A 13,506-nucleotide genomic window follows, 5' to 3' on the forward strand; every position below is an offset into this window, starting at 1 on the left:
ATTCAACAGCATGTGAGCAGTGATTGATGTACAACGTTTTGGTCACGCTGTTTGTCTTCCACTAAATTTTCCCTTTTTCATCTGAACCGTCACTATGGTCCTGTTGGTCCAGTTTGGGTCATACAGATGAGGACAATAACTGAAGGAATGGCACACAGATGGAACCACAGTTGCTAAAGACCTCACGGACCCCTAGGGTTGGTTAGGGTAACTTAACCAACTAATCTACCTATTGGGTAAGAGTTTTACCTGAGACAAATATGTATAATCTCTGTCATGTTAGCCATTGTTTAAGTAACTGAATCAATCATGTGACTGGTTAGAACTTTTCCTGGTTACACAGACCTGAGTCAAGTTTTTGTTTTATTTTTAAGAGTATTTATTGATTTATTTATTTAGAGAGATAGGGAGAGAGAGAGAGGTACTGATTGATTCCCAAGCATCCTCCGTGCTGACAGTGCAGACGGTGAACTGAATGAGCCACCCAGGTGCCCCAGACCTGAGTCAAGTTTTAAATCCCAGAGAACATATGGGAAGTAAAAGCTTCACAGAGTGTTTGAAACTTGCACTGTTTTTTCTTATATTCCTCTATCTTCTTAGGAGAGCATCATTTTACCTTTGGGGACACTGCTTATAGCTTTATAATATTTATATTACTATAATCCAGTTAATTTTGGTTTTATCATTCATCTATTAATGCTGTATTTTGGGGTACGCATGTTTTTGAAAAGTGACTGGTCCCCAGTCAGTGGTCATGCCCAGATGAAGTTTTCAAATGCTGAATGACTAAAGCTTTATGGCAAAGAGCCACCAAGGAGAAGGACAGGCAGAAAGTAAGACTAGAAAGTAATCACTCCAACTGAGTTAACACTCAGAGGAAGAGTTCATCCTCTTCTCTTCTCTTTAAAATAGACTTGGCTGATTGGAAACAGCCTAATGTAGAACTCCACAAATGAGTTTTGGAGCTAGTCTACCTAGATTTTTCACTGGCTAAAGTACTTAACCTGTTGTCAATAAAATGAGAATAATAATTCCTATTTCCCACTTCCAAGGGTTAGAGTTAAGATTCAATGATACACACACACCAACACTTAGAATTGAGTTGGCATGTAATAAGCAATCCATTGTGGATATCAGAAAAACAGTACCACTGAGTCCCTGGACATGCTTATTATAGAGGGATTTTTAAAATAGATTATTATAGAGGTGCCTGGGTGGCTCAGTTGGTTGAGTGTTTGACTTGTGATTTCAGTTCAGATCATGATCCCAAGGGTCATGGGATTGAGCTCAGCGTGGAGCCTACTTGAGATTCTCTCTCTCTCTCTCTCTCTCTCTCTCTCTCTCTCTCTCTCTGCACCTCTCCCTGCTCTCACTCTCTAATAAAAAATAAATAAATAAACAATCTCTTTTAAAAAATAAAATAGATTATTTTAAGATGTGCTTAGAGGGGCACCTGGGTGGCTCAGTCGGTTAAGCGTCCGACTTCAGCTCAGGTCACAATCTCACGGTCCGTGAGTTAGAGCCCCACGTCGGGCTCTGGGCCGATGGCTCAGAGCCTGGAGCCTGCTTCCGATTCTGTGTCTCCCTCTCTCTCTGCCCCTCCCCCGTTCATGCTCTGTCTCTCCCTGTCTCAAAAATAAATAAATGTTAAAAAAAAAAAAAAAAAAAGATGTGCTTAGATTTTAACTGCTTACAAACACATTCCTAGGACTACAGCTCGAAATGTCATACCATTTCCCCATCCTACTCCCTCCCCAATGATGCAGGCTGCTGTCAATAAAATTTGCTGGGAATCTAAAAACTGACTACGTGAGGTCACCGCAGAAACCCTTTATAGAACACTGCCTTAGGTTAAGAGAGTAGGGTGAGAAAGGTGTACAGGCAGGGGCCTGGATAATTGCAACACTATGCTTCTTGGCACTTTCCATCTGTCTTTTGTCTTTGTTTCATTTTATTTAGAAACTAAAGTCTCTTAAATTCTATTCTGACTCTTGTTTTTCAGTCCTAGTACCTGTCCTCTCAACCTGTTTATCCAGCTTAATTTCACAAATACTATTCATGATACACAAGGCTCTGTGTTGGGTGATGTGGGGAGTAGACACCTACCCACACAGCCACCTCTATTACTGGCACCGCAATACCTTTTAAAACACATGCAAAATAAATTCCGAAGTAAGACAAAATTTAATAGCTGTTATAATATAGACAAAAACCAAGTTCTCTGAGAGAACAAAGTAAAGAAAGATGGCTTTTGGGAAAGCCTTCATGTGAAAGGCGGTGCTTATATTCTGTTTTAAATGATTGATAAGACGCACATGACCAGAGATGAAGTTCTAGCATCAAAGCCCAAAGAGAATGAAGAGGTAGACTGTAGAAACTAAAATAAAAATTAAACACACAAAAGGAGAAAAAAGGGCAACCAAACAGTGCATGATCAAGACTCAACTGCGTCGTAAGTAAAACTGGACCCGGAGATTGGGTTAGCGTCTTTGAATGATCCAGATAACTTGTTCAAAAATTTACCAGCTATCTCTTTGCAATGCATTTTAATTTAACATGTTTGTAACTTTCTCTCTCACCTGTGAGGTCCTCCAGAGCAAAATCCACTGTTGTTAGTATGTGAATTCTTAGGATACCTTATTTCTTCAGAAACAGGACTCTTGCTTGTTCTCACCACGTTTTCCCCTTCCAACCCATATTTGACTGTATTGATTCATTAATGAAACAGTTTAGGATTTTAATTTAGTTTCTGAGCAATGAGACTTGACGTTCAGATGGTATCACTATTTTGGCTTCAGTGTGCCTTTGATGTCACCACGGTAATATGCCCAGGACATTTCTCTCACTTAGAGACAGCCAGCGGCAGCTCACATACAGATACAATGTATTATAGCCAAGGATAAGTCATTGTAGTTTTAAAAATAAAAGCACTCATTACAAAGTGATTTTTGCCGGTAATTCTACAGATGCCAGGTAACCTACATAAAACATTTTCATTTAACATAAAGGACTATTTGTCAGCAGGAGCAGCAGAGAGCAAGGACAAATTAAGAGGTGGAAGTGGAATATTCAAGAAAGTAAATGGTACACAAAGACTTAATCATTTAGCTGTCCCAACAGTAGTTATTAGCTATAGCTCAGAAATTCGCTCGAAAACAGTAAGCTCTATCGAGAAAAACATCAGGATTTACTGGAAAATGATTTCAGATATGTACTACATACAGAAAAATGTGAACTTGGATGGAGAAAAAGTTTCCCATTTTGTAAGCTTAACAAATCCAATTGGGTCATATGGATATATTTATAAAATAAAAAAATAAATCACGATTCTACAAGAACAAGTTGCCTGTTTATGTAAATCAAAAATCTTAATGTTGGTGATGTATTTTAAGCTTTTTTTTTTTTAATTTGGTACACCTAAGAGAAGTGCTTAAAAAAGTATGTGAATTTTTGACAAATATGTTAATTTTTCTCAATAAAATAGAGTGAACATAAAATGAATTACGTAGCAAAGATGTTTCTATGTGTATGAAAATGGAAGGCATAAGATATAGGAATTTAAAAGAAAAAGGAACAGAATGAGAGAGATCTTTTAGAAGTTAAAAAGAACTGAAGCTTTTTAGCAATACTTATTCACACATTCCATATGTAGTGTTGTCCACATCCAATCAGTCTCCATTTTCATATTAGCATCTTATTTAACCACTCTTTCCTGTCAACAATAAAACAAATCACTTAATGAATTTAAGCATGACTGGATCCATAGGTGATTACAAAGCGAAAAAGTATTACAACCCGTATCTGTGAAAAATAAGACAGTTTTAGTTACGAGATGAGGTTGTACAAAAGGCAACAAAAATAAGGCTACTGAATCATCTCTATAAATGGGGGTCATTTGAGAATTTCAAAATAGTATTTTTCTTAAGTTTATTTTTATTCATTTTGAGAGAGAGCAGGCAGCATGAGCAGGAGAGGAGCAGAGAGAGAGAGAGAGAGAGAGAGAGAGAGAGAGAGAATCCAAAGCAGGCTCTGAGCTGTTAGCTGTCAGCAAGGACACAGGCCTCGATCTCATGAAACTGAGATCATGACCTGAGCTGAAATCAAGAGTTAGACCCTTAAAAGACTAAGCCACCTAGGTGCCCCAAGAATTTCACAATATTTGTGTGTGTGTGCACCTGTATTTTACAGTTCTAAATCAAACTTACCACTGTACTCCCCAAATAAAAATACTTGTGGTATTTTATTTCAGCACCCTGTGCCAATGTTCTCACCTCCACTCAAACTAAAAATTATAGTCAACTTACACCTTATGTTCACCACTAAACTCATTTATTCTTTTTTATTGACATATAATTCAGAGACAACAATGTGGTATTTTGATACACTTGTATGATGGTGTTACGCTAAGTGAAAAAATTCATACAAAGAAAGACAAATACTATATGATCTCATTTATATGTGAAGAAGCCAAGCTCACAGAGAGAATTGCCAGAGTCTTGGGAGGGGGAAGTGGCAGGAAAAATGGGGAGATGTTGGTCAAAGGGTCAAATTTCCAATAAGAAGATGAAGAAATTCTGGGGATCTAATGTACAGAATGGTGATTATAGATAATAATATTATATACTTGGAAGTCACTAAGAAACTGCATCTTCAATGTTCTCACCACAAAAAACTAAGTGTTTCTCTTTCCAATCAGAATAAACACTGCTTTCAATGTCTCTGCTATTTTCCCACACATTAAATCCCAGACAAACTATTCTGACATTCAGGGCCACATAATTTGCCATTAATAAACCTTTTGATTTAATATCATTCTTCTTCTGTGACAAACTATTAGATTAACTAGGCTTGCTAGCCTCTGACAACACTTGTTCATTTCCTTGTTTTTCACTTTGTGTCTCTTTTCCTTCTAATTAGCCTTTGCCTTGTCTTCTTCAACTTGATTTTTCAGTACGTAGTTCATACTACGTTCAAACCTAGTCCATAACTCTAGTCAATAATTACCTTGTCTTTTTCTGAACTCCTACAGGCAATCTATTGTTACAGCTGCTCTAATTTATTTGGCATTTAATCATTTAATGATTTGTATTGTAATCGAAATTTCAAGATGTATAAATTTTGACTTCTTAGTTGAATTAAAACTTCCTACAGATCAGAAACAACTCAGTCTTTTAAAACACACATTTGCAAAGAGTAACCACATCAGAAATGTTTTTGTCCCCAGTACCTTTTCCTTTCTTACCTTGTACAGCTTCTGCTTTTTAGCTGCCTACATGACCATCTTGAAGGTAAGTGTATCCATGAGACCAATGAATTCTGGCCAACGTCCCAGAAGGGGAAAGGTTCTATGTAAAGTCCAGCAAGTACAACTAAAAAGAGGGAGGGGGCACCTGGGTGGCTCAGTCAGTTAAGTGTCCAACTCTTGATTTTGTCTCAGGTCATGATCACACAGTATGTGAGTTTGAGCCCTGCATGGGACCTCTGTGCTGACAATGTAGAGCCTGCTTGGGGGCTCTCTCTAAAAAAAAAAAAAAAAAAAAAAAGAAAGGAAAAAAAAAAAAAGAAAGAAAGAGAAAAAGGAAGAAAGAAAACATTAAACATTGTCCCTTAAAAAAAAGCACAATTAACACTGGTGGGCCTGAGGCTGAGGCCATATTCCGATGACAGAGAATTAAAGCAGGAATGTGGACCCCTTATTTGTGAAGCTTCCCTATCAGCCCCCATCTATACAACTGATACTCTCTGATTTAAGTAAAAAAAAACTTCCATAGTGTAAAATCAAATTTTTTTTGTAGTTGGTTATATTCCTCATACACTGGATTTTAATAACTATTAGCATGAAAAAAAAAAAAATAGTGTAGTCACTTCCATTTAAAATTTGTTTATACAGAGGTGCCTGGGTAGCTCAGTCGGTTAAGCATCTGACCTCAGTTCAGGTCATGTTCTCCTGGTTCATGGGCTCCAGTCCCTCGTTAGGCTCTGAGCCATCAGCCTGGAGTCTCATTCAGATTCTGTGTCTCCCTCTCTCTCTCTGCCCCGCCCCCCACTTGTGCACACACGGGTGCGCTCTGTCAAAAATAAATAAACATTTAAAGTTTGTTTATATAGTCATCAGCAAACATAATACATTTAGTTAAACCCTACATCCATTCACAAATATCAAAGTAAAAAAGTAAAAAAAAAAATAGGCATTTTTGAAAAAGATAATTGCTCACGGAAAGGAGGACTTCTATAAATACTACAAATGTCAAGGCTCCAATGCTATCCCATTTTCCTCAAATTGGCCAGAAACCTATCAAATGCCACCTTCACAATTAACCAAAAAGAAAACAAGTATTATTTGGACTACACTGTCAGCTGCTATTTGATGCTTAAAATATTTTTGAGCTATTTTTCTCAAAGTAGTAAGCAACGCAGGGACAACTGACCATCCATATACTTCATATACAAGTTCTTTTGCATTACATTCTGGCAAAAATCTATGCAGATATAACAACAAAGAGTCTTCTCCCAGAGGTATATTTTACACGAACTGAACCTATAATAGGTCCCATTACTGTAATCCCATGGTTTTGCTGTGAACAAATGATGGAGGGAAGAGAAAGAACATGTGTTTAATAAGACATTAAGAAAATGTCATATGAAAATGAGTAGATTTTTAAAAAAAATTTTTAATGTTCATTTATTTCTGAGAGAGAGACAGAGAGAGCATGAGTGGGGGGAGGAGCAGAGAGAGAGGGAGAGACAGAATCTGAAGCAGGTTCTAGGCTCTGAGCTGTCAGCACAGAGCCGGATGTGGGGCTCGAACTTGTGAACTGCGAAATCATGACCTGAGCCAAAGTCGGATACCTGACTGACTGAGCCACTCAGGCGCCCCCAAATGAGTAGATTTTTAGTTTCTCTCTCTCTCTCTCTCTCTCTCTCTTTTCTTTTTTTTGCAAATACAACAAATTATCTAAAAAAAAAAAAAAAGTAAGTATTGCCTCCATTGGCATTTCAGTGAGCCACTAACTCCTAATTACAATCCCACTTACATCAGGAATTAGAACAATTTCAGGAGATATTAACAGGTAAATGAATAATTTGTACCTATGTTTTTATGATGGGTAAAAATTCACAACGTTGATAGCTCTTGAAAGCAGTTTATTAGCTTTAAAGTTAATTTATCCAAATCAATTAAGAACTTTTAAAGGAAAGCACTCATGAATTAAGCTGATTTGCCAGTGAGCACATACTCAGTGAAGATGTCACTAGACATGGGTGGCTTCAACTATGCCAAGAAGCTAGTTGTACGACTAGGTCAAGTAACTCTTTTTACCCCACAGAACAAAGACTGTGGACTTAGCAAATGCCAAAGGCCTCAACAGATAAGGAGATAATGTTAGTGTCTGTACTGGAAATCACCTTCAACCATCCCAAGTAACTGGTGAAGAAATAGGCTCAGAGACGTAACATGACTTAGCCAAAGTACACAACGAGGCTGATGGCACTTTTCACACAAATGGAGTGAGTGAGAGAGATTCACCTAGTATAGTGCTCCTCATATGATTACACAGCTTATCTACCTTCTACATTGGAGACATGAAAGAGGAGGAAGGGAGGGGGTGGAGGAGTGAGAGTAGGAGAAGGAAGAGAAGAAAAAAGATACACAGAATCAGTCTTACAGTTTATTTCCATACACATCAACCAAATTAGAAAACAGAATTTATGGATGTTCAGTTCAAGGACAGATGTCCGAGTTCAACCCTCCACTAACTACTAACCAAACTACTTTTCAGAACTACAGAAGTGCCTTTATATTATGTCAGCTCTAGAAAGTTCCTTATTTGGACCTAGTAGTTTTTCCATGTCATTTAAATAACCTGATAAGTAGGACTAATGAGACTAGCTGACCATCACTGACTTTCTCCTATATGTAGGCAATTTGCTAAAAAGCATACTTAATTATTTCCTCTTTTAACAATTCTACATTTATACTTTATTGTGCTCCTGTCTTTTTGCTGAAGTCTGTGGGTGTTTTGCAAAGGTGACCACCACATCAAGTGATAGAAGTGTTATCCCCTGGTTATTGGTAGAATGTACTTGCTTAACCCTCTCACACCAAGTAGCTCTGCTCTAAATTACATCTTAATACTGAACAAGAGAATTTTTTTAGACTCTATTGTGAATCAGAGGATCCTAGTATCTGAATTATTTTCAATAATTGCTTTATTTTCAATTACTATTATAATAACACATTATTTCCAATAATTGTGGCAAAAATTTGTAAAAAAAGATAGTTGACACATTTTTTTACAAATATAAAATTTCCACACTTAGATTAATATAGGAAAGGGTGCCTAGGTGGCTCAGTCAGTTAAGCGTCCGACTTTGGCTCAGGTCATGACCTCACGGCTTGTGAATTTGGGCCCCACGTCTGGCTCCTTGCTGACAGCTCGGAGCCTGGACCCTGCTGGGGATTCTGTGTGTCCCTCTCTCTCTGCCCCTCCCCTGCTCGCAATTGCTCTCTCTCTCTCTCCCCAAGATAAATAAACATTTGAAAAAGAGTTAAATATATACATATGAAATAGATCTTGTCTGATCCTCACAGTTCTGCAACATAGCGTGGAAGCTGATTTTTTCATCTTACCAGTCTAGAGACTCGAAGCCCGAGACAGAGGGTTGATGGATTTAGTTAAAAAAAATATAGGACACCCAGTTAAATCTGAGTTTCAATAAAGATCAGATACGTTTCTAGTGCAAATACTTCCCAAATATTGCACACCTATACTAAAAAATTCTTTGTTGTTTATACGAAGTTCAAAATTAACTGGGCAATTTTTATTTTACCTGGAAACCCTACTGAGAAGTGACTTAACTAAGGTCATAGGCTAAACCTTCATTTTCAGACCAATTCCACCACGTGAGGTTACTGCGAGATACTTTTGCTTAGTCATTTGTTTACAATGCCTTCCATATTTCTATTTTACCTTCCTTGTCAACTCACTGTAATCTCAATCATGCCCTTCAATTTCTCACATGAAGAGAAAAATGAATTTAGGCAAATTATTCTAACTGATATTCAATCTCATGAAATTGCCTACTGTTTTGTACTTCCAAAGTACTTTACAGTTTATTATCTCATTGACAACAACCTTCAGGGAATAAAATGAGGAGTCGGTGTTCATATTTTTCAGATTTGATGATAAAGGTTGAGAACATTTAGAAGATCCAATCAGTATCTCACAGCTACTAGGGAGATGTAAGTCTGAGGTACAAGTCTTGTTATATAAAAATCCAATTAAGTAAAAGTAACATATATTCTATTTCCATTCATAGTAAGATAATGAACAATATAAAAGGCTATTTTGACCTTTACTTTAACAGACACTCATCAGGATGAGCCACTCTACATTACCCAGGCCTGTTTCAAAATGGTAAGAGCTAAAATCAGAGAAAAAACGATGGCTTAATAAGAAATTTTTAAAATCACTTCACTTAGAAATAGTCTTTACACTCAGAAAAAAGTGTTAAATGTGTTGAAAACATGTCAGCATCAACCGAAATACGTTAGGTTGCTTTTAAGTTATAATATTGTCTTGGGGCACCTGGGTGGCTCAGTGAGTTAAGCTTTTGAGTCTTGATTTTGGCTCACATCATGATCTCTTGAGTCCCGTATCAGGCTCTGTTGACAGCCTGGATTGTCTTTCTGTCCCTCCCCCCCCCCACCCCCCCCCCCACCCCGCTTCACACAGGCTTGTGGACGTGCATGCGCACATGCTCTCTCTCTCTCTCTCAAAATAAATAAATAAACATTTTTAAAAAATAGTGTCTTAATGTGCTTGATAACAGAGACTTGGTTCTATTATACAATTAATATTTAAAAAACGTCATTCAGGCTTTAAAAAAAGAAAAGGAGGAATTCTGCCAGTTGTGACAACACATATGAACCTGGAGGACATTAAACTAAGTGAAATAAGGCAGACACAGAAAGACCAGTACTAGATGATACTCTTACATGAGGAATCGAAAAGAGTAAAGCTGTAGAAGGAGAGCAGAATGGTGGTTGCCAGGGGCTGGGGCAAGTGGCAAAGGGGAGGTATTAAAAGTTTCAGTTATTTAAAATGAATAAATCCTAGAGATCTTCTGTACAGCATAACATCTATAGTTAAAAATACTATGTTATACACTTAAAAATTTGCCAACCCTCTTATCACAAAAACTGTAATAATAAATAAGGGGGGGGGAACTTCTGGAGATGATGGATAGGTTTATAATATTGATTACAGTGACGATATCAGAGGTGTATACTTATCTCCAGACTCATCAAGATGTACCCATTGTGTGTGTATGGCTTTTTGTATGCCAACAGATAATAAAAAAGAAAATAAAAAGAACTTAGGAACAGAGTCACAAAAGTTTCAGTTAGGTCAAGTGTATTTCATAGTAGGCAACAAAACGATTTTAAATAACCTCCTCTAATGGGGTGCCTGGGTAGCTTAGTCGGTTGAGCCATCCGGCTTCGGCTCAGGTCACGATCTCATGGTTTGTGAGTTTGAGCCCCACATTGGGCTCTGTGCTGACAGCTCAGAGCCTGGAGCCTGTTTTGGATTTTGTGTCTCCCTTTTTGCTCCTACCCCACTCGTGCTCTGTCTCTCTCCCTCTCTCAAAAATAAACATTAAAAAATTAAAAAAAAAATAACCTCCTCTAACAGGTAAATGAATTCAATCCATCAGTCACTGAGTGAACCAACTTGTCTGGCAAACTTTGCTTGAAACCAAGTGCTGCAAGGGATCTGGGGATTGCTTCCACAACTATTATTATAGGGGGAAATCACAAGGATTCAGCTAAATATTCAAAAATATTTTCCAAGGTAAAGCAAACAGATGTCAACACATTTAAAAATGTTTGAATGGGGGTAAGAAAAAATTAAAGCTATTATCCTGGATTACATTTAAAATGAAAGAATGTAGAGGTGCTTAGGTGACTCAGTGGGTTGAGTGACTGACTTTGCCTCAGGTCATGATCTCCCAGTCTGTGAGTTCAAGCCCCGTGTCAGGCTCTGTGCTGACAGCTCAGAGCCCGGAGCCTGCTTCAGATTCTGTGTCTCCCTTTCTCTCCGCCCCTTGCCCGCTCACACTCTGTCTCTCGCTCTCTCAAAAATAAATATTTAAAAAAATTTTTTAAACTTGAAAAAAATAATAAAATGAAAGAATGTAGAAGATAATTAGTAAAGTTAAAGGTTAGCCACTACTACAAAAAGAGCCATCTTTGAAAAGTGCTCATAACACAACATATTTTTCCCTCTTCCTCCTCTGGATCCTAGGTTTTCTCTCTCCTTTCTTATGCATTCTCTCTCTCCGCCCCCCCCCCCCCCCCGCCAGTTCCCTTTCCTATTTCTCTTAGAAGCTTTGTCTCTTTTTTCCTTCTCAGTATCATCAATTTTCCTCTGGTACCAGGCTCTTGGTTTTCCATTATTACGCTCATTTTCTCTCTTTTCCCACCTTTCTCTCCATTGCTCATATATGGAATTTTGTAATGAGGCAATACATTTTAAAAGCTATACGATAAATGTGTTATTTTTATGTATTACTGAATAGGTCATCAGGTATCTCACTACCGTATTTCAAAATAATACTTAAAATGTTTTGTAAGAACTGTTATAACTTTAAGGTTTATTATACCAGGCTTAGTATGCTTATGAGTAGTGCTGCTTTATTTTTATGATCTTATATACTAAAATTTCTAATCTACTGATGCATGATATTTAATGTATGAGTAATTAACTCAAGAGCATTAGGACGGGTTGTATTACACTGAACATTTCTGCAACAAGACAATTCTATTCTAACAACCTGTGGGGTAATACTACATAGATATTAATATCATTTTATTAACTCATGATTTTCTTCAACTTTGAAAAAAGAACAAGGACTCTCCTCGTCCATTGGGTTTCTACAAAAGAAATAACTATCACCGAGCTTACCATCTGCCATTTTCATTCGTGCAGAAGTTCTATGTCTACCACATAATTTGAGTGCTATTCAGTCTAAAGATGCCTACATACTTTTATTCGTTGTTATTGCCACACAAAGCTAGAGATTAGCTCATTTCTATTTCACACCCTTCTCACTGTGGTAACTTTTATTATGAATAATTCTATTTGTTAAAGATATTTAGAAAACTCAAGTCTCAAGAAGAAGTCCTCTATATACTGCAATTGTTTGAAGCCAAATTATCTAGTATGCATTCCATGACAGGCCATGACGTTGAGATAGACAATGCATTTTGTGCTTCTCAGCTTGTTCTAAACAGCAAAGTTAAAAATACCAACAGACATTTCATTTAAAGTCTTTTCGGGGCGCCTGGGTGGCTCAGTCGGTTGGGCGACCGACTTCGGCTCAGGTCATGATCTCGCAATCTGTGAGTTCAAGCCCCGCATCGGGCTCTGTGCTGACAGCTCAGAGCCTGGAGCCTGTTTCAGATTCTGTGTCTCCCTCTCTCTCTGACCCTCCCCCGTTCATGCTCTGTCTCTCTCTGTCTCAAAAATAAATAAATGTAAAAAAAAAAAAAAAAAAAAAAAAAAAAAATTAAATAAAGTCTTTTCAATAGGTTCCCAAGATCTATACTAGTCATCAACTTTTCCTTTTTGTTAAAGGTTTATTTCTCCTCACCGGCCTTTGTAAGAATAAAGGATAGTAAAAAAAGTTTATTCATTTTAATGTGTAAACTATATTGATCTTCATTGAATATATGTCATCACTAAGACACCTTCAAAAGTAATCCAACTTGACACTTAGAGTAGTTCTATTTTCTTTGAAATTTCATTTTCTTTCCTGTCACACTCATTTTAACAAATCCATACTCACTTATTATAGCAAAGCATCAACATTTCTCATATAAAAACACAAACTTGAGGGGTGCCTGGGTGGCTCAATGGTTTGTGCGTCCGACTTCAGCTCAGGTCACGATCTCATGGTTTGTGAGTTCGAGCCCCACACTGGGCTTGCTGCTGTCAGCCTGTCAGCACAGAGCCCGCTCTGGATCCTCTGTCTCCCCCTCTCTCTGCCCCTCTCCCTGTTTGTGCTCTCACACCCACACACACTCTCTCTCTCTAAAAAACAAATGAAACACTAAACAAAAGAAAACAAAACACAGACTTGAAATCTGGAAAGAAATATTTCATTAGTTTCTAAAAATTGTATTCCATTCTCTCATGGAATTCAACACCCTGTCCATGCTGAGGGATGGACCCGAATCCCAGAATTATTACAGGATTCATGATAACCTCTTGTTCCAGGTCCACAGACCCTGCTCATGGTGTCACTGCAGCCTGGTCTGAGGCCGGGTACCAACCACTCCAGCTCTTCCTAAGGTGTTGTGGTTTAGGGTGGTTTGGGTAGATACAGAGCCATGCAAGGAAGAACACTCTTTCCTTATAAAAGTAGGGTGGTATCTTTTTCTTACAATACTGTTAAAGGTAACAGAGTGTTCTCAAGAAATATTAAGTCTGGTGCTTACAATTT

At 37.7% G+C, this 13,506-nt stretch overlaps 1 protein-coding gene across 5 annotated transcripts in view; it reads right to left on the reverse strand.

Moving 5' to 3' along the window:
• CACNA2D1 (calcium voltage-gated channel auxiliary subunit alpha2delta 1) overlaps positions 1-13,506 on the reverse strand; it is a 497,531-nt gene that overhangs the window by 130,241 nt on the left and 353,784 nt on the right. The window lies entirely within an intron of this gene.

This window comes from Panthera tigris, chromosome A2 (assembly GCF_018350195.1).
Source record: "Panthera tigris isolate Pti1 chromosome A2, P.tigris_Pti1_mat1.1, whole genome shotgun sequence".
Classification (NCBI taxonomy): Eukaryota; Metazoa; Chordata; class Mammalia; order Carnivora; family Felidae; genus Panthera; species Panthera tigris.